The following is a 24079-nucleotide window of genomic DNA, read 5'->3' as shown; positions in this document are numbered from 1 at the left end:
TGTTCACTCCTGTGGGGGGTACCAAAGCCACATGTGTCCCATCAATGGCACCTATGATGATGGGGATATGTCCCAGGGCATAGAAATCACCTTTCACTGTAGGCAAATCCTCCACCTGAGGGAAAACGATGTAGCTCTGCATGTGTTTCAGCAGGGCAGACAACACTCTGGACAACACGTTGGAAAACATGGGCTGGGACATCCCTGATACAATGGCCACTGTTGTTTGAAATGACCCACTTGCAAGGAAATGGAGTACTGACAGCACCTGCACTTGAGGGGGATTCCTGTGGGATGGCGGTTAGCTGACATCAGGTCTGGCTCCAACTGGGTACACAGTTCCTGGATTGTGGCACGGTCAAGCCTGTATGTGATTATCACATGTCTTTCCTCCATTGTCGACAGGTCCACCAACGGTCGGTACACCGGAGGATGCCGCCATCTCCTCACATGTCCCAGCGGACGGTGCCTATGAAGGACAACAGCGAGCACAGAGTCAAACAACTCAGAGGTACGTACCCACAGCTTACACAGAACACCAATCATAATCTAAAAAGTGGCCTGTATATGTGTTGAGTCTAGGCCTAGGTATGTGTGACGCAAGTGAAAATGAAGCCATGTGGGCCCCTGAAATGGCGGCTGCCTGACCTGTAAAGTGGGACAATGGGATGTGAGGTAACTGCGCTGGCGTTGTACACCGTCGCGGTAGGCGGTCGAAGGCCGCGGCGCAATCCTGCATTGGTTAACATTGGACCCTATGGGTCCCAGGAGCCAATGACGATGTACGCCGGAGGTGACGGTACGCACCGCTGCGGACGTGACCGCCATTTTCTATCAGTGCAATCACTCGATACCTGATCTTCGACAGGAGAGGACCTACACTGCAAGTGCTGCTGTGATCTCGGTCTGGAAGAGACAATGGCTTGTGCGACTGGGGAAAGGGCCCCTGCCTTCACATCGGAGGAGTTGGAGAAACTCGTGGATGGGGTCCTCCCCCAGTACACACTACTCTATGGTCCTCCAGACAAACAGGTAAGTACACTGGGAGCATGCTGTATGGGCTATGCCTGTGTGGAGAGGGGTGGATGTAAGAAGGAAGGGGGGAGAGTGCGGCCTGCATGAAACAACGGTGAGTGCATGTGCCACATGGCAAGGTTAGGGATGGGGGCCAATCACTTTGACGGTGCAGTTGGTAATAAGTTTCTCTTCCCCCTGTACAACTCATGTAGGTCAGCACCCACCGGAAAAAATATATTTGGCGTGCCATCGCCAAGGACGTCCAGACCCTGGGGGTCTACCACAGACGGAGCACCCACTGCCGTAAAAGATGGGAGGACATTCGCCGCTGGAGCAAGAAGACGGTGGAGGCTCAGCTGGGGATGGCCTCCCAATGTGGGAGGGGTGCCTGTTGCACCATGACCCCCCTGATGTTCAGGATCCTGGCGGTGGCGTACCCGTAGTTGGATGGGCGCTTGAGGGCATCACAGCAGCCACAAGGGGCTGAGTACACTCTCATTCTGCTGATTTTGCGTGCAGTGGAGGGGTCTGGGTGTGGGAGGTGGGCTGTGGATTTCCCTAGGCCAGGGCGAGTTCCGTAGGCAAGGTCCCTCCGTAAGGCAGGCCATGTGGCACCCCACCCCACCTCTGTAGAGTGACAACTACACCTTGTCATGCCCCTGTGTCATTCATGTGGGCAGATGTCGTCCATAGCCTAGTAGGCCATTTCCCAGGAATTGAACAGTGGAGCCCAAGAGCGCAGGGTAGTGCAGGGGGCTTCTGTGTCTGTCGTGTCCGCCAACAGTAGCGGTAATGCATGCACTCAACATGTCTTTCTTTTGTCGTCCCCCCCCTTTTTGTGGTCTCCCTGTTCTTGTGTGCATTAGCATCATCAGGTGGAGGAGCAGTGGCACCGGAGCACGAGGGGCTGCATCCCACATGGCCATGGAGGGCCACACTACGGAATCGGACTTCACCAGTGGGACGGAGGGTGAGGGGAGCTCCACGGCGGGGACAGGAGCTGAGACCAGTGACACGGACTCATCCTCTGATGGGAGCTCCCTTGAGGTGGCGGCAACATCTGTGCCCCCCCATCTACAGGTACAGCCGCCACCCCCCCTTCCAGCACCGCCTTCCCAGCAGCCCCTCAGCCTTTGCCCCGTACCCGCTCACCCGGGAGGGTGGGCATCACCTTCGCCCCAGGCACCTCAGGCCCTGCCCCAGTCACCCCTGCGGCCCTCAGTGAGGAGGCCATTGACCTCCTCAGGTCCCTCGCTGTTGGGAAGTCTACCATTTTGAATGCCATCCAGGGTGTAGAAAGACAGTTGGAACAAACAAATGCATTCCTGGAGGGCATTCATTCTGGTCAGGCGGCCCTTCCGCGAGCTTTTCGGACTCTAGCCTCAGCACTGATGGCAGCCATTGTCCCTGTGTCTAGCCTCCCCCCTCCAACTTCCTCCACCCAGACCCAATCCCCTGTACCCCAGCCTATCCCAAGCACACCTCTAGACCAGCATGCACACACGTCAACACACAAGGGAAGCTCAGGCAAACATAAGCACCACACATCCCACAGGCACTCACGCAAGCATCACACACATGCAGACACACCAACATCTACTGCCTCCACTGTGTCCCCCTCCTCCTCGTCTCCCTCCTCCCTCCCAGTCTTGTCTCCACTCACACCTGCATGCACTACCTCTACAGCCACTACGTCCATCAGCAGCACACCCACCACCACACCCCGCTCACGTGCAGTCACCACCCCCACTACCATTCACACGTCCCCTGTGTCCTCTCCCAGTGCGTCTGTGACGCCCCCTCCCAAGATACACAAACGCAGGCACACACCCACCCAACAGCCATCCACCTCACGACAGCCTCCAGTGCATGCACCTTCACCTAAAGTCAGCAAACGAACACCTCCTACAACCACAACCTCTTCCTCCACTCCCAAACCCCCTCCAGCTACCCATCCCAGTGTCTCCCAAAAACATTTCCTGTCCAACCTTGACCTCTTTCCTACACCTCCCCCACACCGTCCGTCTCCTAGGTCCTGAACTAGCACCTCAGCCACAACATCTCCGGGACCAGTTGTGCCTGTAGTCACCGGAATCTGGAGTGCACCGGCCACCAGGGCAGCCAGTGTGGCACAGAGCCACAGCACAGACAGTCCCCCACCTGTGAAGCATCAGAAGTTGGCCAGTGCCCGGCGGGAGAGGGGGAAGACTCCAGCCACCAAAGCCGCTCCCAGGGGTCCAGGTGGGAGTGTGGAGTCAGCTGCGACACCTTCCAAGGTGGGGAAGGGGCACAAGAAACTCAGCAAGTCTGGGAAGAGCAGCACGGCGGAGAAGACCGCCATCATCCCCGCTGCCCAGGAGCCCACCGCCAGTACCAGCCCAGCTGCCCAGGAGGCCACCGTCACCAGCCCTGCTGCCCAGTAGGCCACCGCCAGCACCAGCCCAGCTGCCCAGGAGGCCACCGCCAGCACCAGCCCAGCTGCAAAGGAGGCCAGCACCAGCCCCGCTGGGCCAGAGAGGATCGCCAGCACAAGCCCCGCTGGGCCAGACAGGACCGCCAGCACAAGCCCCGCTGGGCCATGAAGGACCGCCAGCACAAGCCCCACTGGGCCATGAAGGACCGCCAGCACAAGCCCCGCTGGGCCAGGGAGGAGTGCCAGCACAAGCCCCACTGGGCCAGAGAGGATCGCCAGCACAAGCCCCGCTGGGCCATGAAGGACCACCAGCACAAGCCCCGCTGGGCCATGAAGGACCGCCAGCACAAGCCCCGCTGGGCCATGAAGGACCGCCAGCACAAGCCCCGCTGGGCCAGAGAGGACCGCCAGCACAAGCCTCGCTGGGCCATGAAGGACCGCCAGCACAAGCCCCGCTGGGCCATGAAGGACCGCCAGCACAAGCCCCGCTGGGCAATGAAGGACCGCCAGCAGCTGAGTCACTGCAAAGGAGCCCGCCGATCCAAGCACCGCTGAACCAGGGCACCGCCGTCTCAAGCACCGCTGAACAGGGCACCGCCGTCTCAAGCACCGCTGAACAGGGAACCGCTGTCTCAAGCACCGCTGAACAGGGCACCGCCGTCTCAAGCACCGCTGAACAGGGAACCGCTGTCTCAAGCACCGCTGAACAGGGCACCGCAGTCTCAAGCACCGCTGAACAGGGCACCGCCGTTTCAAGCACCACTGAACAGGGCACCGCCGCCTCAAGCACCGCTGAACAGGGCACCGCCGTCTCAAGCACCACTGAACAGGGCACAGCTGTCTCAAGCAACGCTGGCCCATGAGCGCCAAGGGCACTGACGCTACTGAGTCCGTCACGGGCAGGATGAAGCACTCTGGGCACCATGCCCCCTCCATAACCAGTGGAGAGATACATACACTACCTCTGTCCTTAGCAGGATGAAGCACTCTGGGCACAATGCCCCGTCCAGAACCAGTGGAGAGATCCATCCACTACCTCTGTCCTTAGCAGGATGAAGCATTCTGGGCACCATGCCCCCTCCAGAACCAGTGGAGAGATCCATCCACTACCGCTGTCCTTAGCAGGATGAAGCACTCTGTGCACCATGCCCCCTCCAGAACCAGTGGAGACTGTTATCCACTTGAGAGACTGTGGATTGCACTCCCCAGGATGGAACAGTGGGCAACCCACCCACTGTAGAGACTTGAGAGACTGTGGCTTTGCACTCCCCAGGATTGAACAGTGGGCAACCCACCCACTATAGAGACTTGAGAGACTGTGGCTTTGCACTCCCAAGGATTGAACAGTGGGCAACCCACCCACTGTAGAGACTTGAGAGACTGTGGCTTTGCACTCCCCAGGATTGAACAGTGGGCACGTGGCCCCCTCGTGGATTTTGCGTCGTGCACTCAAGCGGCTGAGGTGCCCCCCCTTTCCCTCCCCCTGAGGTGCCTGTTTTGTTGCTCTCTGATGCCCCTGCAGTGTTCTCTCCGTCATGGTCAGGGATCTTGTGTGGGTCTTGCCCATACCGTGTGGGCCCAGTGTTCCACGGACTTAATTGGAGCACTACCTGGACTACTATGCTTGGTGTATATTTTGTTAATGGTGTATATATATATTTTTGCCTACTTACTTTTAATATATTACAATGGTTACACTCATTTCCTTTGGTCTTTGCATTCTTTAGGGGGGTTGTAACTGTGATGTATCAATATGTATTTGTATGTGTGTTGTAGTGGGTGAGGGTGGGGGTGTTGCGTGTGTGTGTCCCTGTTTTTTCCCTCCCCCCTCCACTGTGTCGTAGGTGCAGTACTCACCGTGGTCTTCGCCGCCGGCGTTCGTGCTCCTGGTAGGGGAGCAGGAAGACTATCGCAGGGAGAATTCGGAGTTCCGGATCCATGGTGTCCTCGTTCCTCGTGTGGTGTGTAGAGGTGAGTGTTTTCCCTTCGGAATCATGTTTCCGCCGTGTTTTTATCTGCGGTGAATCCACCCCGGAAAAGGTGGCGGATTGGTAGGTTGTGATACTGTGGGCGGTACTTTGTCTCCCGCCTGTCTGTTGGCGGTGACCGCCGCGCTGTTTGTTTGTACCGCCGTGGCGGTCGGAGTGTTAAAGTGGCTGTCTTTGTTGGCGGTTTCCGCTACGGTCGTAATTGCAAATATTTTACAGCCGGCCTGTTGGCGGTCTTACCGCCGCTTTACCACCGTCCGCCAGGGTTGTAATGACCACCTATGTCATCTGTTTGGGACTTTATTTTGTTATTTGATAACAAGTCTTTCCCAGTAAATAGAAGTTCTTTCTTAAATTCTTTCATGGAGATTGATGCCTTAAAGGTGGTGAAAAGTGATGATGTTACAAATGTGTGTATTCATTCATCTGGTCCGTTCCCCTACTCTAGAATTACTTTTGAATCCTTAGTTATTGAGAATTTGGTTGTTCAGAAATGTGAGTATTTTCTGAAATAGGGGATTGATGTTGTTCCTGTTGCCAAGTATAGGGAGCACTCTATTCAACAACCCAATGGTTCAAAAGTATTCAAGTCATCGGTGATTGATGTAGTGGCCCTGGTTCTGATTTCATACATGGAAACCCCAAAGATATAGGCCCTCATTACAACCCTGGCGGTAAATGCCGCTTCCCGCCGTGCAGAAGACCGCCAACATACCGCTGCGGCCGCGAAATTCCGCTACAGCTATTACAACCCGCAGCTCGGAATCCGCCATAATACAGACACCCACACAAGTCCGCCACACCAAAGGTCAGTGATAAACTGGCGATAACAAAACCGACACCATCACGCCAACAGGAATACGCCCACACTATCACGACCCACAAATCAACGCAGCGGTCTTTCAACTGCGGTAATCCATTGGCGGTACACACCGCCGCGCTCAAAATACACACACACTTACAAAACACAACCACATTGGACAATTCGAAATACACACACCTGATACACATATACACACCACACCCACACACCCAATCCAATATAAAGTACACACCCACATCACCCACAAACCCTTACTACCAGAATTCTGAAACCACGCCAGAGAGAGACCACCATAAACAACACCAGCATCCACAGACACACAACACCATCACTTATACAACATCCACGCACCTCAAACAACACACAACAACACATCCCCTCACAAATCACAACACACACCACCTTACACATCACCCACACCACATCATGGCACCTCAACGACACCCCAGGTTCTCTCAGGAGGAGCTCAGGGTCATGGTGGAGGAAATCGTCTGGGTAGAGCCACAGCTATTCGGATCACAGGTGCAGCACACCTCCATTGCAAGGAAGATGGAGCTATGGCGCAGAATCATGGACAGGGTCAACGCAGTGGGACAGCATCCAAGAACACGGGATGACATCAGGAAGAGGTGGGACGACCTACGGGGAAGGTGCGTTCCGTGGTCTCCAGACACCAGATTGCTGTACAGAGGACTGGCGGTGGACCCCTACCTCCTCCCCCACAACTAACAACATGGGAGGAGCAGGTCTTGGCAATACTGCATCCTGAGGGCCTCGCACGAGCAGCTGGAGGACTGGACTCTGGTAAGTCAACTCCTTACTACCTCATCCCCCCCACCCTACCTGCATGCCATCACATACTCCCACCCTCACCCTCACCCCATCACTCCAACACCTCACATATGCCCTACTATCACAACCCACCCATCCCAATACCAAGCCCTGCATGCAACACCAAAGCATGGACACCCATCACCAAAGCATGTCCACTACAGATACCCACACAGACCCCAAGCCAAATGTCACACAAGGACCAAGACAAGCATGCAAACACTGGAGTACAGGGTCACTCACCCATTGCACACGATGGCACACACAGATGCAATAATCATGCCTTTACACCCCTGCAGGACCCCAACCCGACGTCACCTGACAGGAGGTACCAGACATATCCAGTCCCCCCACAGAAGAGACCCAAGGTGATGACAGCAGCTCTGCACAACTGGATCAAGATTACCAGCCCGGCTCATCAGGGACCTCGGGACAGTCGGTTCCCCTGACACTGGCACAAGCCACCACAGAGCCTCCCCCCTCAGGAAACACCAGCACCGCACCCACCCATCGGGCCCATCCCTCTGTCCCCAGGACACGTCAATCAGCAGTGTGTCCACTACTACAGGGAACCCAGGCAAACCCACCAACCCAAGAAAATCAGGGACCTGGAGGCAGTGGCAGTGGGCACACGGTTCAGGGGACAGAGGCTCAGGAAAACAGGGAAGCTGGGAGGACTGCTGTGCGACAGGGGGAGGACAGGCCCAGGGAACTCACTCTCCACGGGGCCCTCTCCAACATCATGGCAGCTTACCATCATTCCCAGGAGACGATGGCAACAGTACTGGCCAAGTTTCAGGAGACCCAGCGGCTGCAGGAGGAACACTATCTGGGGATCAGGGAGGACCTGAAGCCCATTAACAACACCCTGGTCACCATTGCAGGGGTGCTGCAAGACCTTGTTAACACCAGGAGGGACACTGTGGCACAACAAGGGGCCCCTGACACTAGCCTGGACGATGAACAGCCCTCCACCTCCGCCGGTGCTAGTGGACAGGAGGCACTGTCACAGGAACATGACACCAGCGCCCCACCCCCTGCAGATGGAGAACCACCCGCAAACGGTCCCTGAGATCCAGGAACAAGACAGAGAACATTGCCAAGACCCCTGCCAGGAAATGAGACCCCCCTAAATGTCACCCTTCTCTCCCACTTTGTCACCCTGTCCATCCTTCAACTGCCATTGCTCCACTTCACATGCCCCTTTGGACAATGCACCTGTGAAACAAATAGACTGGACGCTGCCATGGACATTCCTCCACCATCCCCCCTGCCCATTGTACAACCCCCTCCACTTATTTGCACAGAAATAAACACACTTCAATCACAAAACAATCTGGAGTCAGTCTGTGCTTTCACAAACGTGTAATTGCAATAACCATGAAATATAGCAATGTCAATTTACTTATGCACATACCGATGTAACACAGCTGTAGGCTTGGAGGCAATATAGCAGAGGGCACAAAGTGGGACCCACATCTGTGAAATGGAAAGCCAAAGTGACAAGTTAGGGTACATACACTGAGTGAAAATGACAGACTTATGCTAGCTCCAATAATATTAAGAGATATGGGAGGCAGTGACATCTTCTTACCTGTGTCTCACTGAAAGTATTGTATGATTATGTTGTTTCTGTTGTCGAGATCCTCTTCTTCTGCCTCCTCTTCCTCACTGTCCACGGGCTCCACAGCTGCCACAAGACCACCATCTGGCCCATTCTCCTGCAGAAAAGGCACCTGGCGTCGCAAAGCCAGGTTGTGCAGCATACAGCAGGCCACGATGATCTGGCACACCTTCTTTGGTGAGTAGTAGAGAGAACCACCTGTCATATGGAGGCAACGGAATCTGGCCTTCAGGAGGCCGAAGGTTCGTTCAATCACCCTCCTAGTTCACCCATGTGCCTCATTGTAGCGTTCCTCTGCCCTTGTCCTGGGGTTTCTCACTGGGGTCAGTAGCCATGACAGGCTGGGGTAACCAAAGTCATCTGCAAATATGGAGGGACAACTGTCAGACACACACTAACCCCTAGGGACAACCCCATACCCAGACACCTATTCACACTGTATAGGGTCCTTGTCCTCACCTATTAGCCACACACGGTGCCTCTGGAGTTGCCCCATCACATAAGGGATGCTGCTATTCCTCAAAATGTAAGCATCATGCACTGAGCCAGGAAATTTCGCATTCACATGGGAGATGTACTGCTCTGCCAAACACACCATCTGCACATTCATAGAATGGTAGCTCTTCCGGTTTCTGTACACCTGCAAACTCCTGCGGGGATACCAATGCCACATGTGTACCATCAATGGCACCAATGATGTTGGGGATATGTCCCACGGCATAGAAGTCACCTTTCACTGTGGGCAAATCCTCCACCTGAGGGAACACGATGTAGCTGCGCATGTGTTTCAGCAGGGCAGACAACACTCTGGACAACACGTTAGAGAACATTGGCTGGGACATCCCTGATGCAATGGCCACTGTTGTTTGAAAGGAACCACTTGCCAGGAAATGGAGTACTGACAGGACCTGCACTAGAGGGGGTATTCTTGTGGGATGGCGGATAGCTGACATCAGGTCTGGCTCCAACTGGGCACACAGTTCCTGAATTGTTGCACGATCAAGTCGGTAGGTGACTAATATGTGTCTCTCTTCCATTGTCGACAGGTCCACCAGCGGTCTGTACACCGGAGGATGCCGCCATCTCATCACCTGCCCCAGCAGACATGCCCTATGGAGGAGAACAGCGAGCAGAAAGTCAGCCAACACCGAGGTATCAAAAAAATGTCATTTGCACACATTTATTAATCCGCAATGTGCCTGTAACTGTGTGTATTCAAGACCTACATTGGTGTGACGCAGTTAATATTAATGCCATGTGGCCCCCTGAAATGGCGGCTGCCTGACCTGAAGGGTGGGACAACTGGTGGATGGAGTCCTCCCCCAGTACACACGACTGTACGGTCCTCCAGACAAAGAGGTGAGTACACTGTGAGCATGCTGCATGGGCAATGCCTGTTTTGAGTGGTGTGAATGGAAGATACATGGGTGGGGGGGCTGAGGCCTGTATGCGCGGACGGTGAGTGCATGTACGTCAGAGCAAGGGTGGAAATGGGGGCCAATGAGTATGACGGTCCGGACGGGTAAAGAATTTCATTTCCCCCTGTACTATTCCTCTAGGTCAGTGCCCACCAGAAGAAGGCTATTTGGCGTGCCATCGCCCAGGACGTCCGTACCCTGGGGGTCCACCACAGACAGAGCACCCACTGCAGTAAAAGATGGGAGGACCTGCGCCGCTGGAGCAAGAAGACGGCGGAGGCCCAGCTGGTGTTGGCCTCCCAACGTGGGAGGGGTGCCCATCGCACCATGACCCCCCAGATGTTCCGGATCCTGGCGGTGGCGTATCCGGAGTTGGATGGGCGCTTGAGGGGCATCACAGCAGCCACAAGGGGGTGAGTACACTCTCATTCAGCTGACTCTGCGCGCATTACGAGGTGTCTGGGTGGGGGAGGTGGGTAGTGGGTTCCCCTAGGCCAGGGCGATCTTGGTAGGCAAGGTCCCTTGTGAGGCAGGCTCTGTGCCACCCCAATCCCAGTACTGGTTAGTGCCATCTACACCTAGTCAGGCTCCTGTAACTCCCAGGTGTGCAGCAATTGGACTTAGGCCTTGTACCCCGTGGGCATGTGATTAATCTAGGAACTATAAGTGCATGGCGTAGTGCAGAGGGCTGCTGTGTCTGTTGTGTCCGCCAACGGTAGTGGTGTTGCATGCACTGAACATGTCTTTCTCCTATCTCCCCCCCCCTTTTTGTGGTCTCCCTGTTCTTGTCTGCAATAGCATCATCAGGCGGAGGAGCATTGGCACCGGAGAAGGAGGGAGCTGCATCCCACTTGGCCCTGGAGGGCGAAACAATGGAGTCTGAAGCCACCAGTGGGACGGAGGGCGAGTGGAGCTCCACGGCGGGAACAGGAGCAGAGACCAGCGACAGCGACTCCTCCTCTGATGCGAGCTCCCTTGCAGTGGGTGACCCTCTGTGCCCCCGCATCTACAGGTACAGCCACCACCTCCCCTTCCTGCACCGCCCTCCCAGCAGCCCCTCAGCGTGTGTCCGTGCCCACTCACCCAGGAGGGTGGGCATCTCCTTCGCCCCAGGCACCTCAGGCCCTGCCCCAGTCAGCCTTGCTGCCCTCAGCGAGGAGGCTATTGACCTCCTGAGATCCCTCACTGTTGGGCAGTCTACCATTCTGAATGCCATCCAGGGTGTTGAGAGGCATTTGCAACAAACAAATGCATACCTGGAGGGCATTCATTCTGGCCAGGCAGCCCAACAGAGAGCATTTCAGGCTCTGGCCTCAGCACTGATGGCAGCCATTGTCCCTGTGTCCAGCCTCCCCCCTCCAACCTCCTCCACCCAGACCCAATCTCTTGTTCCTCAGCCTATCCCAAGCACACCATCAGACCAGAATGCACACACATCAACACACAAGAGTGGCTCAGGCAAACATAAGCACCACACATCCCACAGGCACTCACACAAGCATCATACCCATGCACACATACCAAAATCCACTTGCCCCACTGTGTACCCCTCCTCCACATCTCCCTCCTCCCTCCCAGTCTCATCTCCACTCACACCTGCATGCACTACATCCTCAGCGACTACCTCCATCACCAGCACGCCCATCACCACACACGTGCACTCACCACCCCACTACCATTCACACATCCCCAGTGTCCTCTCCCAGTGTGTCAGTGAGCCCTCCTCCCAAAGTACACAAACGCAGGCACACACCCACCCAACAGCCATCCACCTCACAACAGCCTCCAGCCCATGCACCTTCACCCAAAATCAGCAGACGTACACCTCCTAAAACCACTACCTCTTCCTCCACTCCCAAACCCCCTCCATCCACCCGTCCCAGTGTGTCTAAAAAACTTTTCCTGGCTAGCACTGACCTCTTCCCTACACCTCCCCCCCCCGTCCTTCCCCTAGGGCCAGGCTTTCCAGGTCCCAGCCCAGCACCTCAGCCACCACATCCCCAGGCACAGTGGTGCCAGCAACTGCGTTGTCATGGAGTGTGCCATCAGGGCTGCCAGTCTGCCACGAAGCGAGGGCAAGGACATTCCGCCACCTGCCAAGGTGAAAAAGGTGCCCACATCCCAGAGGGAGAAGCCAAAAACACCTGCCACCAAGGGGTCAGGGAACACAAAAAGGGATAGTGGAAAGACAGTTGCGCTACCATCAAAGGTGGGGAAGGGCCAAAAACTGAAGGGCAGATCAGGAGAGGGCACGGTGACCTCGACTGAGGGACCAGTGTCACACCTTCTGTTCACGTCCACGCCAACCTGTACGGTGGAGAACACTGCCACCTGCACCACCACCTGCACCGCCACCTGCACCACCACAGACCCCGCCGCCAGCACCACCGCCACAGACCCCGCAGCCAGCACCGCCGCCACAGACCCCGCAGCCAGCACTGCCGCCACAGACCCCGCAGCCAGCACCGCCACCACAGACCCCGCAGTCAGCACCGCCGCCACAGACCCCGGCGCAAGCACCGCCGCGACTGACACCGCCGCAAGCATCGCCATGACTGACACCGCCGCAAGCACCGCCAGCAGCCTCATGATGTCCTCAGACAGTGGCACCACCGCAGACATGGCTACCATCCCGAGTGGTCAGTCGTCCGAGGCTGGTGGTGAGTTCCAGGACCCTGGGCAGCTTCCATGAAGCATCACTCTCATCACAGTTGTCAGCTGCATATGGAATGCGAAGCCACAGCAGTGTGGGGTATGTCTCTTTCTCCATGGCGTATCGTGCTACCTGTACCTCGGCAATCTTGTGGCACACACACCCAGGCGAGTGTATTGTTCCGGCCACACTGCACTTGGAGCACTCTGGGCACAAAGCCCCCTCCAGAACCACTGGAGAAATACATCCACTACCTTAGTCCTTGGCAGGATGAAGAACTCTGGGCACAAAGCCCCCTCCAGAACCACTAGAGAAATACATCCACTCCCTTAGTCCTTGGCAGGATGAAGCACTCTGGGCACAAAGCCCCCTCCAGAACCAGTGGAGAAATATATCCACTACCGCAGTCCTTGGCAGGATGAAGCACTCTGGGCACAAAGCCCCCTCCAGAACCAGTGGAGAAATACATCCACTACCTCAGTCCTTGGCAGGATGAAGCACTCTGGGCACAAAGCCCCTTCCAGAATCAGTGGAGTATTACATCCACTACCTCAGTCCTTGGCAGGATGAAGCACTCTGGGCACAAAGCCCCCTCCAGAACCAGTGGAGAAATACATCCACTATCTCAGTCCTTGGCAGGATGAAGCACTCTGGGCACCATGCCCCCTTCAGAACCAGTGGAGACTGTTATCCACTTGAGAGACTGTGGCTTTGCACTCACCAGGATAAAGCAGTGGGCAAACCACCCACTGAAAAGACTTGAGAGACTGTGGCTTTGCACTCCCCAGGATAAAGCAGTGGGCAAACCACCTACTGAAAAGACTTGAGAGACTGTGGCTTTGCACTCCCCAGGATAAAGCAGTGGGCATGGAGCCTCCTCGTGGAGCAGTGGCATCATGCGTTCATCAGGCTGAGGTGCCCCCCTTCCACCTGAGGTGCCTGTATATTTTCTATCTGATGCCCCTCCAGTGTTCTCTCCGTTTGGAGACAGGTATCATGTGTGGGCCTCGACCATGCATTTTGGGCCCAGTGGTCCACAGACAATGATTGGTGCACTATCCGGACTTGTGTAGTTGGTGTACAAAATTGTATATACTGGATTTTTAATTTTGATAATGATATTTCACATGATTACATGTTATTCCGGGGGGGGTTGTATGTGTAATGTTGCAGCATGTATTTGTGTGTTTGGTGTTGTGGGTGAGGGTGGGGGCGTTGTGTGTTGTGTGTGTGTGTCACTCTCTTTTCCCTCCCCCCTCCCCTGTGTTGTAGGTGCAGTACTCACTGTGGTCGTCGCCGCCGTCGTTGGAGCTCCTGATAGAGGAGCAGGAAGACCATCATCGGCAGTATCTGCAATTCGGGCTCCATGGCATCCTGGTTCCTCGTGGGGTGTGGAGAGGTGAGTGTTTTCCCTTTTGTGTACTGTTTCCGCCATGTTTTTATTCACGTTGGTTCCGCCCCAGAAAAGGTGGCGGATAGGCCTGTTGTGATAGGGTGGGCGGTACATTGTCTCCCACCTGTCTGTTGGTGGTGTCCGCCACGCTGTTTGTTTGTACCGCCGTGGCAGTCGGAGTGTTAAAGTGGCTGTCTATGTTGGCGGTTTCTGCCACGGTCGTGATTCCATTTTTTTCCACAGCCTGTTGGCGGTATTACCGCCGCTTTAACACCGACCGCCAGGGTTGTAATGAGGGCCATAGTTATCTCACTAGGGCAGGGGAGTCGAGTAATTAATGTGGTGGATTATCCTGTGATCCATTCCCGGGCTACAAATCCGAACAATGATCTCGTTCACTGGCGTTGGCTGGCGGGTGCTCTGACACTTTCCATTTTCCCAGGACTTACGAACTGTGGAGGTAGCCTGGGTGGCCTACTTTTGTCATGAAATCTGTCTGGGCTGGGACATGATGAGGGAAATAAAAAATTTGTGAAATCCTTTAATCCTCTAATCATTTGCCTACAAGAAACCTGATCATATACAGAGTTTGACTGTAGTGGCTATTTTGTGTTTTCCTGTAATGCAAGGTGTTCCATAAAGGGCCAAGCTAGTGGCAATTCTGCTTAAGAACATGGTTAACTAGAACCATGTATTCTATATACACCCCTCAAATTGTGCTATGCTTGAAGTTAGATCTTGTGGGTGACAATAGCAATTCGTCAACTTTTTTATTAGTGAATATGTATATTCCTCCTGGGAATCCATTTGATTGCCTGGTGAATTATTTCATTTCTTTTGTTCATGATATTTGTGTCATGGAAGATTGCCACTGGGTTATAATCATGGGAGACCTAAATGCTAAGGTGGCTTATTTAGCTTCTGCAATCTTTGCCAATCTTGATAAGGAAGACATATGGTCCATTCCAGAGATTCACCTTCCTGCTAAAATTAGATCGGACAAGCGTGGGTTTTGGTACTCAAGACCCTTATAAATTTGATTTGAATAAATGGGCAAAGTCCTGGGGTTGAAGTGGCTTTGGTTACTTTGCATACCTCTTCTACTTAGAGTCTACTTGATGATAGGTGGTCTCTTTTCAAATGTTCGATGCTTGCAAGAAACTCACAGCCTTTCCAATGGATATGTGTGACCACAGTTTACTTGGCACCTCTATGGCCCTCAGTTTCCAAGAGCTAGATTCAGAAACCCTTGATTGGGTACTATGGGGATTATCAGGTCTAATAATCATTCCTTTTAGACAACTAAGAATATAGGCCCTCATTCTAACTACCGCCGCCCGCCATGCGGTAACCGCCATATGGCCGCTCCGCGGTCAAAAGACCGCTGGGGCCATTTCAACTTTCCCGCTGGGCCGGCGGGAGCTAGCCAAGTTAGCGCCCGCCGGCCCAGCGGGAAAGGGGCCTGCAACACTGAAGCCGGCTCCGAATGGAGCCGGCGGTGTTGCAGGTGTGCGACGGGTGCAGTAGCACCCGTCACGCTTTTCACTGTCTGCTAAGCAGACAGTGAAAAGCAGGCTGGGGCCCTGTTAGGGGGCCCCAGGACACCCGTTCCCGCCATCCTGTTCCTGGCGGTAAAAACCGCCAGAAACAGGGTGGCGGGAAGGGGGTCAGAATCCCCATGGCGGATTTGGGCAACTGGGGGAAATCCGGCGGGAAACCGCCGGACCCGGTTTTCTGACCGCGGCTTTACCGCCGCGGTCAGAATGGCCCAGGAAGCACCGCCAGCCTGTTGGCAGTGCTTCCGTCATCCGCGACCCTGGCGGTTTTTACCGCCAGGGTCGGAATGACCCCCATAGTTGCTTTAAGCACTAAGATCAAGGAAATTTAAAGCGTTTCAATTGGAGTTGTTTGCGATGAAGCAACTCATTTCTTTTTAGTCCCATATGGAAGGGTTCCATAAATTAAGCTCTAATCCTGTTGGTTCTTGGTTGTTGAGAAAGTGCAAGTCCCCATTTAAGGTATTAAATTAGGAAATACATTAATTAATTAGAAAGCAGCTTTTGAAGTTCTCTTTAGGTCGAAAGCATGGGATCGACAATCTTAAACAGTCAAGATTTCAACAAAAACTCCTTGACTGTAGAAGGGAATATGATTCAAAATGGATCAATCGACATGAGGCTGCAAGACTCTAGAAAGTATAGGCGTTTGAGCGCCCAGTACTGTGATTCTAGGGTGAAGGCGCAGACCATGCAGGCAACCCCCATTCCCGAAAATATTTGGGTGGACTATATTTCCCAGTTGTATGCAAGTAAGTTTGAGATGGCTGTTCCTGTGATTCTTTGTGTGGATAACATTTCTTACTCTGTGTATGGGCCCCCTCCGTGGATGAGATAGTGGGGTTTATAAAGAATGCCAGAACCTCTAGCACTCTGGGACCTGATGAGGTGCCCATTGCTGCCATAAAAAAGGAATCTTTTCTTGCCCACTATTTAGTTATTGCTATTGTTCCATGAAAATTCCCCAATCATTGTACCGCTGTATAAGAAAGGTTCTAAATCCTCTCTGATGAACTATTGACAGATAGCATTATTGGATGCTGCTGCCAAATTATTCACTAAGAGCTTACTTTGTCATTTGTCATTTACAGCAGTGGGCTCAAGGTCATAATATTAATCACCAGAACAGTGGGTTTTAGGAGGAACCATAGTACACCGGATAATACAGTGGCCCTCCAGACAGCAGTGATAAAATATGCCTTTTCCCATGGTATGGCAGTATATATGGCGTTTAGTGACTTCTCGACAGCGTTTGATTTGATCGCCAAATGCTGTAGAGGAAGGCTCTTCTTTTGGGGTTCCGCACCATCTTTTGGGCCTTCTTATGGAACTTCACTCAGATACTTGTCAAATCTTGATAGGTGAGACATAGGGTTTATCCAGCAAGGTTCAACATTAAAATGGTCTCAAGCAAGGCCGCTTGTTGGCTCCCCTACTGTTTTCTCTATATACTTTTGATCTCTTAGGCACTTTAAATTGTGTGAAGAGTGATTCTCCCAGAATTGGTGAAATGCATATTGGCTTGCTATTATATGCCGATGATGTAGTCATTATGGATCTAACTCCAATTGGTTGGCAGCGCCGCCTGGTAGCTCTGTTAAAGTATGCAGAAGTCCACTTTCTGAAGATTAATATTGTCAAAAGCAAAGTCCTTATCTTCCATAAGAATGGGTCAAGACTAAACAGGAATTTAAATTGGCATTTGGGTTCAGATAGACATGAAATTCTGGGCTTGTATCTTTATCTTGAGAAGGTCTTCTCTAAGAATGGTGGGGGGCATTGATCATAATAAGCTCTGTGCCAGCAGGGCCCTTTCTTAGGCCAATGGCTTGTACAGATTTTATAAAACATGTTTTGTCTGTTTATAGGGTCAAAATCCCCCTTCCCTGTGTTATGATTCTGAAGAGTTTGATGGGTTTTTGGCACTCTTTTGATGGGGTTGAAGGTTGAATCTTTCTTAAGGTATGCAATTTGAATACACTTGCAGCCCCTCTTGCTTTGCAACTGGAGTTTGGTTTAGTGTCTTTATTTTATTTTTCATTGGCCAATGTTTTGAGGTGGGGAAAGTCACTCTTGAGTGGAAAGGAGGAAACATTGGCAGCCTTGAAGGTTGAAATGTTTTACCTTCTGAAAGAATGGAGGGCATTTTACAGGTCTTTTGAGCAGACTAATGACATCGTTGGGGTTGATCTGAATTTAGATTGTTGTATTCCCAGGCCTACTGTTAAGAGCTTCATTAAGGGTTCTGTGTTCCAAGTAAGTTTGGCCACAGCTATTGCCCTATGCCAGCCAAATCCACATAATCAGGTTGTGCAGGAGAGCAATCTGGGGCATAAACCTCAGCCCTATTTAGTATGGAATTTACCTCATGGGATAAGAAGGCTGAGCGTGTTGGATTTGCTCCCTTTAAGTGTGATTACAGGCATTTGGGACAAAATCCCTAAAAAAAGATAGATGATGTGAGCTATGCCAGCCTCACATTCAGGATTTTAACAACGTATTATTTGTGTTACAGAACATTTGTCACCACGTTTTATGACTGTTATTTATGAAATATAATATATGTTTGCTATGGAAGTCCACACATATATGACATGTAAAAAGATCTATCAATTCTTTGGATCTTTTCTGAATATCTATTAGGGCCCTGGGGTTGGACTGGTGTGTGTTTTATACATTTTTCCAGACCCTCACAAAATATTTATTAGGATCCCTGGATATTACTGGTGGGTGTATAAAATCATTGCAATGTCTTGCCTGAACAGTTGATTAGTAACAAGATCTATTTATTCACTGTCATTATTTTGGTCAGAAGATCCTGATGGATTGTACTGAAAGGTGTATTTCTTGGCCGTATTTTTAGATTTCCGTTTCTGGTTCATTTTAATTGTATGTATGTATGCTGTTATTCTTTAAGATTGCACTTATAGGAATGTATTATTATATATAATGTATAGAATATTTTATACTTTGTATATTATATTGCACACGTTGCAGTTTCTGTAGGTCTGAAAAGGAAGATATTGAATAAGCTATTTATATGTTATGTCTCTTTTTATTTTTTTCTGTGCTGTAGTTTGATGAATATATTACTTTGGAGATTTTACATTTTTCAACTGTTGTTTTTAATAAGTATTATGCTTTGTTGTTTCATAATTGTTCTATGTTATGTGGACCTCCTTGGGAGTTCTGTATCATAATAAAACTGAAACAGCCAATCAAAAAGTCAAAATAAGGAGACCTTTTCTGATTGCTTAATGGGAGCCAATCGGAATTGCTGAAACAGCCTGAAACTGAAGGCTGATTCATCATTTCTGACTGTCTTCCTTTTGCCTGCTCTCTGATGGTCTACAAATCCCTACCACTGGTCTATTGTCTTATGATCTACTAATCACTTTGATCCTTTTCTTCCTACCTAATATCACTTATCATCCATGGATAGTCTCCAAACGGTCTATTTATTTTCCGTGTTTGTGTGAAATGTAGGTTAATCGAATAGACCAAACTTAGTTACCAACACATCATCTGTTGTTAATGTTTTGGAGTTCTAGATTTGAAGTGAGCCGAAGGCGTAACATCTTTCTCCAGCAGGGTCCATTGCTTTTAACTCCTGGCTTGTCTGGCTCCTGCTCCTAATGGTTGCCTACCAGTCTATAACCTGTCCCCTGGGCATGTTAAAATTGCGCACGGTGTGTTGTGCCTGGGTGAGGCAATTCTCACATTTAAATTTGAAGGCAACTTTATTTGCCTCCTATCAATGCTGCTCCTGTGTCAGTGTTGGTGTAATACACTCTCAGGAAAGCTGTTGATTGGATAGAGAGTACCCTGGAGGGGTTGGACCGAGCTGACAAAAAGACTCTTCCTATTGGCTGATGACAGTGCATTCACAAAAACAATGGGCAACATGCATATCCCCACACTATTTTATGGTTCGGTTTAAGTTGTGAGCCACCTGAACATTACTGGTTTCCCATGTTTGGAGAAGGAATCCATCTTTTTGTAGTTCACATACAAAGTGGATTTATACATTTGCTTTCTTCATTGATGAACTTAAAAAAGGTGGTTTACTCACATTTTGCAGAAAATATTCTCACACCACTAATCATCAAGGCACTGTCAAAAGCAGAAAGTAACCAGGGATAAAGGCACTGTGAAAAATTAGGTTGTTGGTTGAGGGGGTGTGAGCCCTTCTCAAACAACAGCCACAATAGTTACCAGGGCGAGCTACAAAAGTCACCAAATTAACCTGTGGTAAGCCCTCAAGTAGCTTGGCACAAACGCAGTCAGGCTTAACTTATAGGCACTATGTAAAACATTTATGCAGTATTTAAACAGTAATAAAGTGAAAACACAACACAAGAAAAAACCCACACCAAATTAGAAAATTAGAGTAAAATGTAATTAATTATTTGACACCAAAATTGAATACATCCAGTCAGTAGAACTGAAGTTTGCAGTTCTAAAGATTTAAGATGAGTATAGTGGCCAAAAGTGCAGTTATCTGTTGTTGGTCTTGGCCCTTTTTACAGGGTCATTTCCAAACTTTTTGCCTTCATCCGCCTATTTTTCTGACCTCTTTTTGTTGGCTTCAGGACTCTGAGCACTTTACCACTGCTGATCAGTCAGTGCTAAAGTGCATGTGCTCGCCCTTCTAAACTTGGTATGATTGGCTTACACCTGATTGGCACATTTAATTTACCTGTAAGTCCCTTCTACAGTGGTATCTCTTATACCCAGGGCCTGTAAATAATTGCTACTAGTGGGCCTGCAGCGCAGCTTGTGCCGCCCACAGAAGTAGACTCTCAAACCTGTCTCAGGTCTGCCAGCGCAGGGCCTGGGTGCACAATTTACTGCCACAGGGACCTAGCATCTAAATGTACTTTGCAGACCTAGATCTCCCCTTTTACATATAAGTCACCCCTAAGGTAGGCCCTAGCTAGCTCTATGGGCAGGGTGCTGTGTATGTAAAAGGTAGGACATATTTATTTATGTACTTCATGTCCTAGTAGTGACAAATCGCCGATTTAGTTTCTCACTACTGTGAGCGCTGCTCCTCTCATAGGATTGCATTGGAAATGCCCTAACATATGTCTAAGTGGTATTTGTCTGATCTATGAGGGGTGGCGTAGGCATGTTTGGTATGGCTGGAATGGTAGTGAGAAATTCTGCTTACTGGTGTAGGTGGATTTTTTATTACCATTGTAGAAAAGTCACTTTTAGAAAGTGGGCATTTTCTCTGTGCTTATAACTCTGGTGTTTTGCAGCTTGACTTCAATCCACGTCTGGGGCAGAGTGATAGCTGGGCTTTGTGTATATTCCTCAGACAGCCTGTACACAGGGAGGGTAGGGGTGTAACAACAGTACACATTTATACAGAATGGTCTTCCTGGGCTGGGAGAGGTAGAGGCGGGGCACATATACATCAGTAAAGGCTGTGCCCTGGCCTCACACAAAGGGCTTGTTTACCCCCTACTGATCTTTGGAGCCAGTGCTGGAGGAGAAAGGGGACATTCCTGAAACCGGTTAGTGCTGGTTAGAATCCCCTCTTACCCTTTTGTGGAAGCTGCACAAAATGAATATAAGTTCAGGGGCCTGTCCCCCACATTTCTAGACACTGTGTGGACATGGATCCAGATGCTGCTGGACAGAGCTTTTATGCTCCATTGAACCACCACTAGGGCTGACATACTGTTCAATTGATCTGTGGCCTGCTGGGTCATAAGAAAGACTGCCACTGTATCTCCAGGACCCTGATGTGCTGACCTGTTGCTTGCCCTCTGACCTGTGTCCTCCAGTTGTTCTCGAGGGGCTTGCTGAAGGACCCCTGCCCCCTATAGCTCTGCTAGACTGTTGTTAGACTCTGGGGGGTGAGCACAGTAACTTTTCTACTGCCCCGGGTGGACTCTCTATGGACTCGGCCTACCTCCACCTATGTCGCCTGGAGGAGCCACTCATCCTTTTTTTTTCTCTGGTGTTACCTGGTGCAGGGAGAGCACCTCATACCTGTGCCTGGTGCAGCGTATGAAGAGCGCTGCACCTGACCCGAGAATCACGCACTGTGGAGCAACTCCTACCAGTGTGCCCTAGGCGCGGGGAACCGTGGTTGTCAGTGTGACCAAGGAGCCCACTTCCTGATGCCCCCAGGGGACCAGCGAGCCCTAATTCTGGAAGCCGGAGCTTCACCTAGCTCTGATTTGTCCCAACGGAGTACGGGACTGTTTTGACCGCTGGGCCCGGGTGCCTGTGACTAGGATCCTGCCATCCAGAGGAGAGGGGTGCTAAATTTCCCTCAACGAGGGTGGCCACTCCACTGGAGAGAAACGGAGAGACTCCCTTGATGGCGTGTGGTGGGCAGGGCTCGGTAGTCCTAGGAAGATGTGACCCGCTGGGGCTGAGTCCCTCGGTGGTCCGGAAAAGGGATGTAGCGCCTGGGTTTGAGAAAACCCTGAAGTGCTCCCCAGACCACTGAGAATAAGCAGCTGAACCGCGCAGACGCAGGCAGCTACGGTACAAGTCAGAGCACGGGGACTGACCTAGGTCTCCCGCAAGCAAAGGGAGTGTGGATCCGGATTCCCTGAAGCTGCAGCACTGTGTATTTGTGGGCAGCGGCCCCCTCCCCATCCCTTTTGCTGTGCTTCCCTGGGAAGCCCCGGATGGCTTTCCTGGATCCCTACACCTCTGGGAGCATTCTTTGCTTGCTAGCCATAGCGGGACAGGACAAACCTTGACAAAGGCCACGTACCCGTTGGAAGGGAAGCACAGCATATCCCTTTGCTGGAGAGATGAGCTCACCACCAAGCAGGAGTGGCCAGGTGAGGTCACCTGCCGGTTCCAGCCAGGTTGGTCCTCCTTTTCCCCTCTATGTATTGGTACCGACCCCGGTAGCATTGATTTTGCAGAACGTAGGACGGGTGGTGATGATCGATGGAGGTCCCTTATCCTGCCAGTATTACTGTGAAAAGTACCACCCTATTGTAATAGGAGAGCAGGGGCGCCACTCCCTGACATGGTGGACTAGGATTGGGTACGTAATTCTTTTAGGGGAAGTGGAGACGCGCTGTAACATTTATGTGAAAGGTATTGTTGGTTATCCTTACTGTTAGAAATGGAGTCTTGGTTGGCAGTCAGGTTATCCCCTGTCCAAGGAAGGACCCTCACTCTAGTCAGGGTAAGTCACACACAATCTAAATCATCCTGTGGCCACCCTCTGGTAGCTTGGCACTGAGTAGTCAGGCTTAACTTAGAAGGCAATGTGTAAAGTATTTGTGCAACAAATCATGCAATAACACAGTATTAACACCACAAAATTACACCACACACAGGTTGAGAAAAATATGGAATATTTATCTGAGTAGAATAAGGTCAAAACAATCAAGGTTTGATGAGTACAAGTTGAGATATCACTTTTGTAATGAAAAATAGAGTCTTTAGTTCTTAAAAAGCAATAAGGCCCATATTTATACTTTTTTAGCGCCGCATTTGTGCCGCTTTTTGATGCAAAATCAGCGCAAACGTACAAAATACAATTGCATTTTGTAAGTTTGCGCCGCGTTTCCGTCAAACAAACTTGTCCAGAGGTGTCTGAGTTGGTAGGGTCAGAGGCCCTGTTTAAATATCCAAATTTGCCTTTGAAGGGGGGGAGACTTCAAAGAGTGCCTTAGAAGTGCACAAGGTCCCCTTTCAGTTCCATCCTGTCTGCCAGGGTCCCCTTAGGGGGTTTGGCAGTCTATTGTGTGAGGGCAGGCCACTGTCCTTTGACATGTAAGTGTCAGGCCCTCCGCCCTCCCAGCCCAGGAAGACCCATTCAGCATGCAGATGCAGAACATTCGGGAGCATGGCTAGGGGTAGGTTGAACACTCCACACCAGGTTTCCTTAAAAGTCTCTGCAAACCTGGCTACAGGCCTGCGTGATCCCATGATGCCCGTTCTCGACTTGGGACGGGTGACTAATAGGAACAGCAAGTCCGGGTCAGAGTGGACTTGTGTAAGTGACTGTTGACATTTTGACTGATAGTATCAGATTGCAGGAGTCTATTTTGTCTTTTTTGTTGGAGAAGTGTAATGATATATTAGGTCCTGAAGAAGCGTCAGAGGATCCTTGTGGACCAAAAGAGACGCAAAAAATGTCGACCTCATCTCGAGGAATGTCTGGTAATTGCTGACTTCCTCCACACCTTATCAAGTTGCTAGTGAGTGATTGAGCATTATCTCTATCTCACTCCCTTGTTATATTTTTTAGTCTTGGCCATCACCCATCATCAACGAATAAATGAATATTTAGTGAGGGTTCTGAGCCAATTTTATTCTCTACTGATCTCTCCTCTCTCCCCTCGGACCCATATTTGGGGTCTGTGGCATCATCG

Source organism: Pleurodeles waltl, chromosome 7 (assembly GCF_031143425.1).
Source record: "Pleurodeles waltl isolate 20211129_DDA chromosome 7, aPleWal1.hap1.20221129, whole genome shotgun sequence".
In the NCBI taxonomy this organism is placed as follows: Eukaryota; Metazoa; Chordata; class Amphibia; order Caudata; family Salamandridae; genus Pleurodeles; species Pleurodeles waltl.
This window is presented reverse-complemented; position numbering follows the sequence as displayed.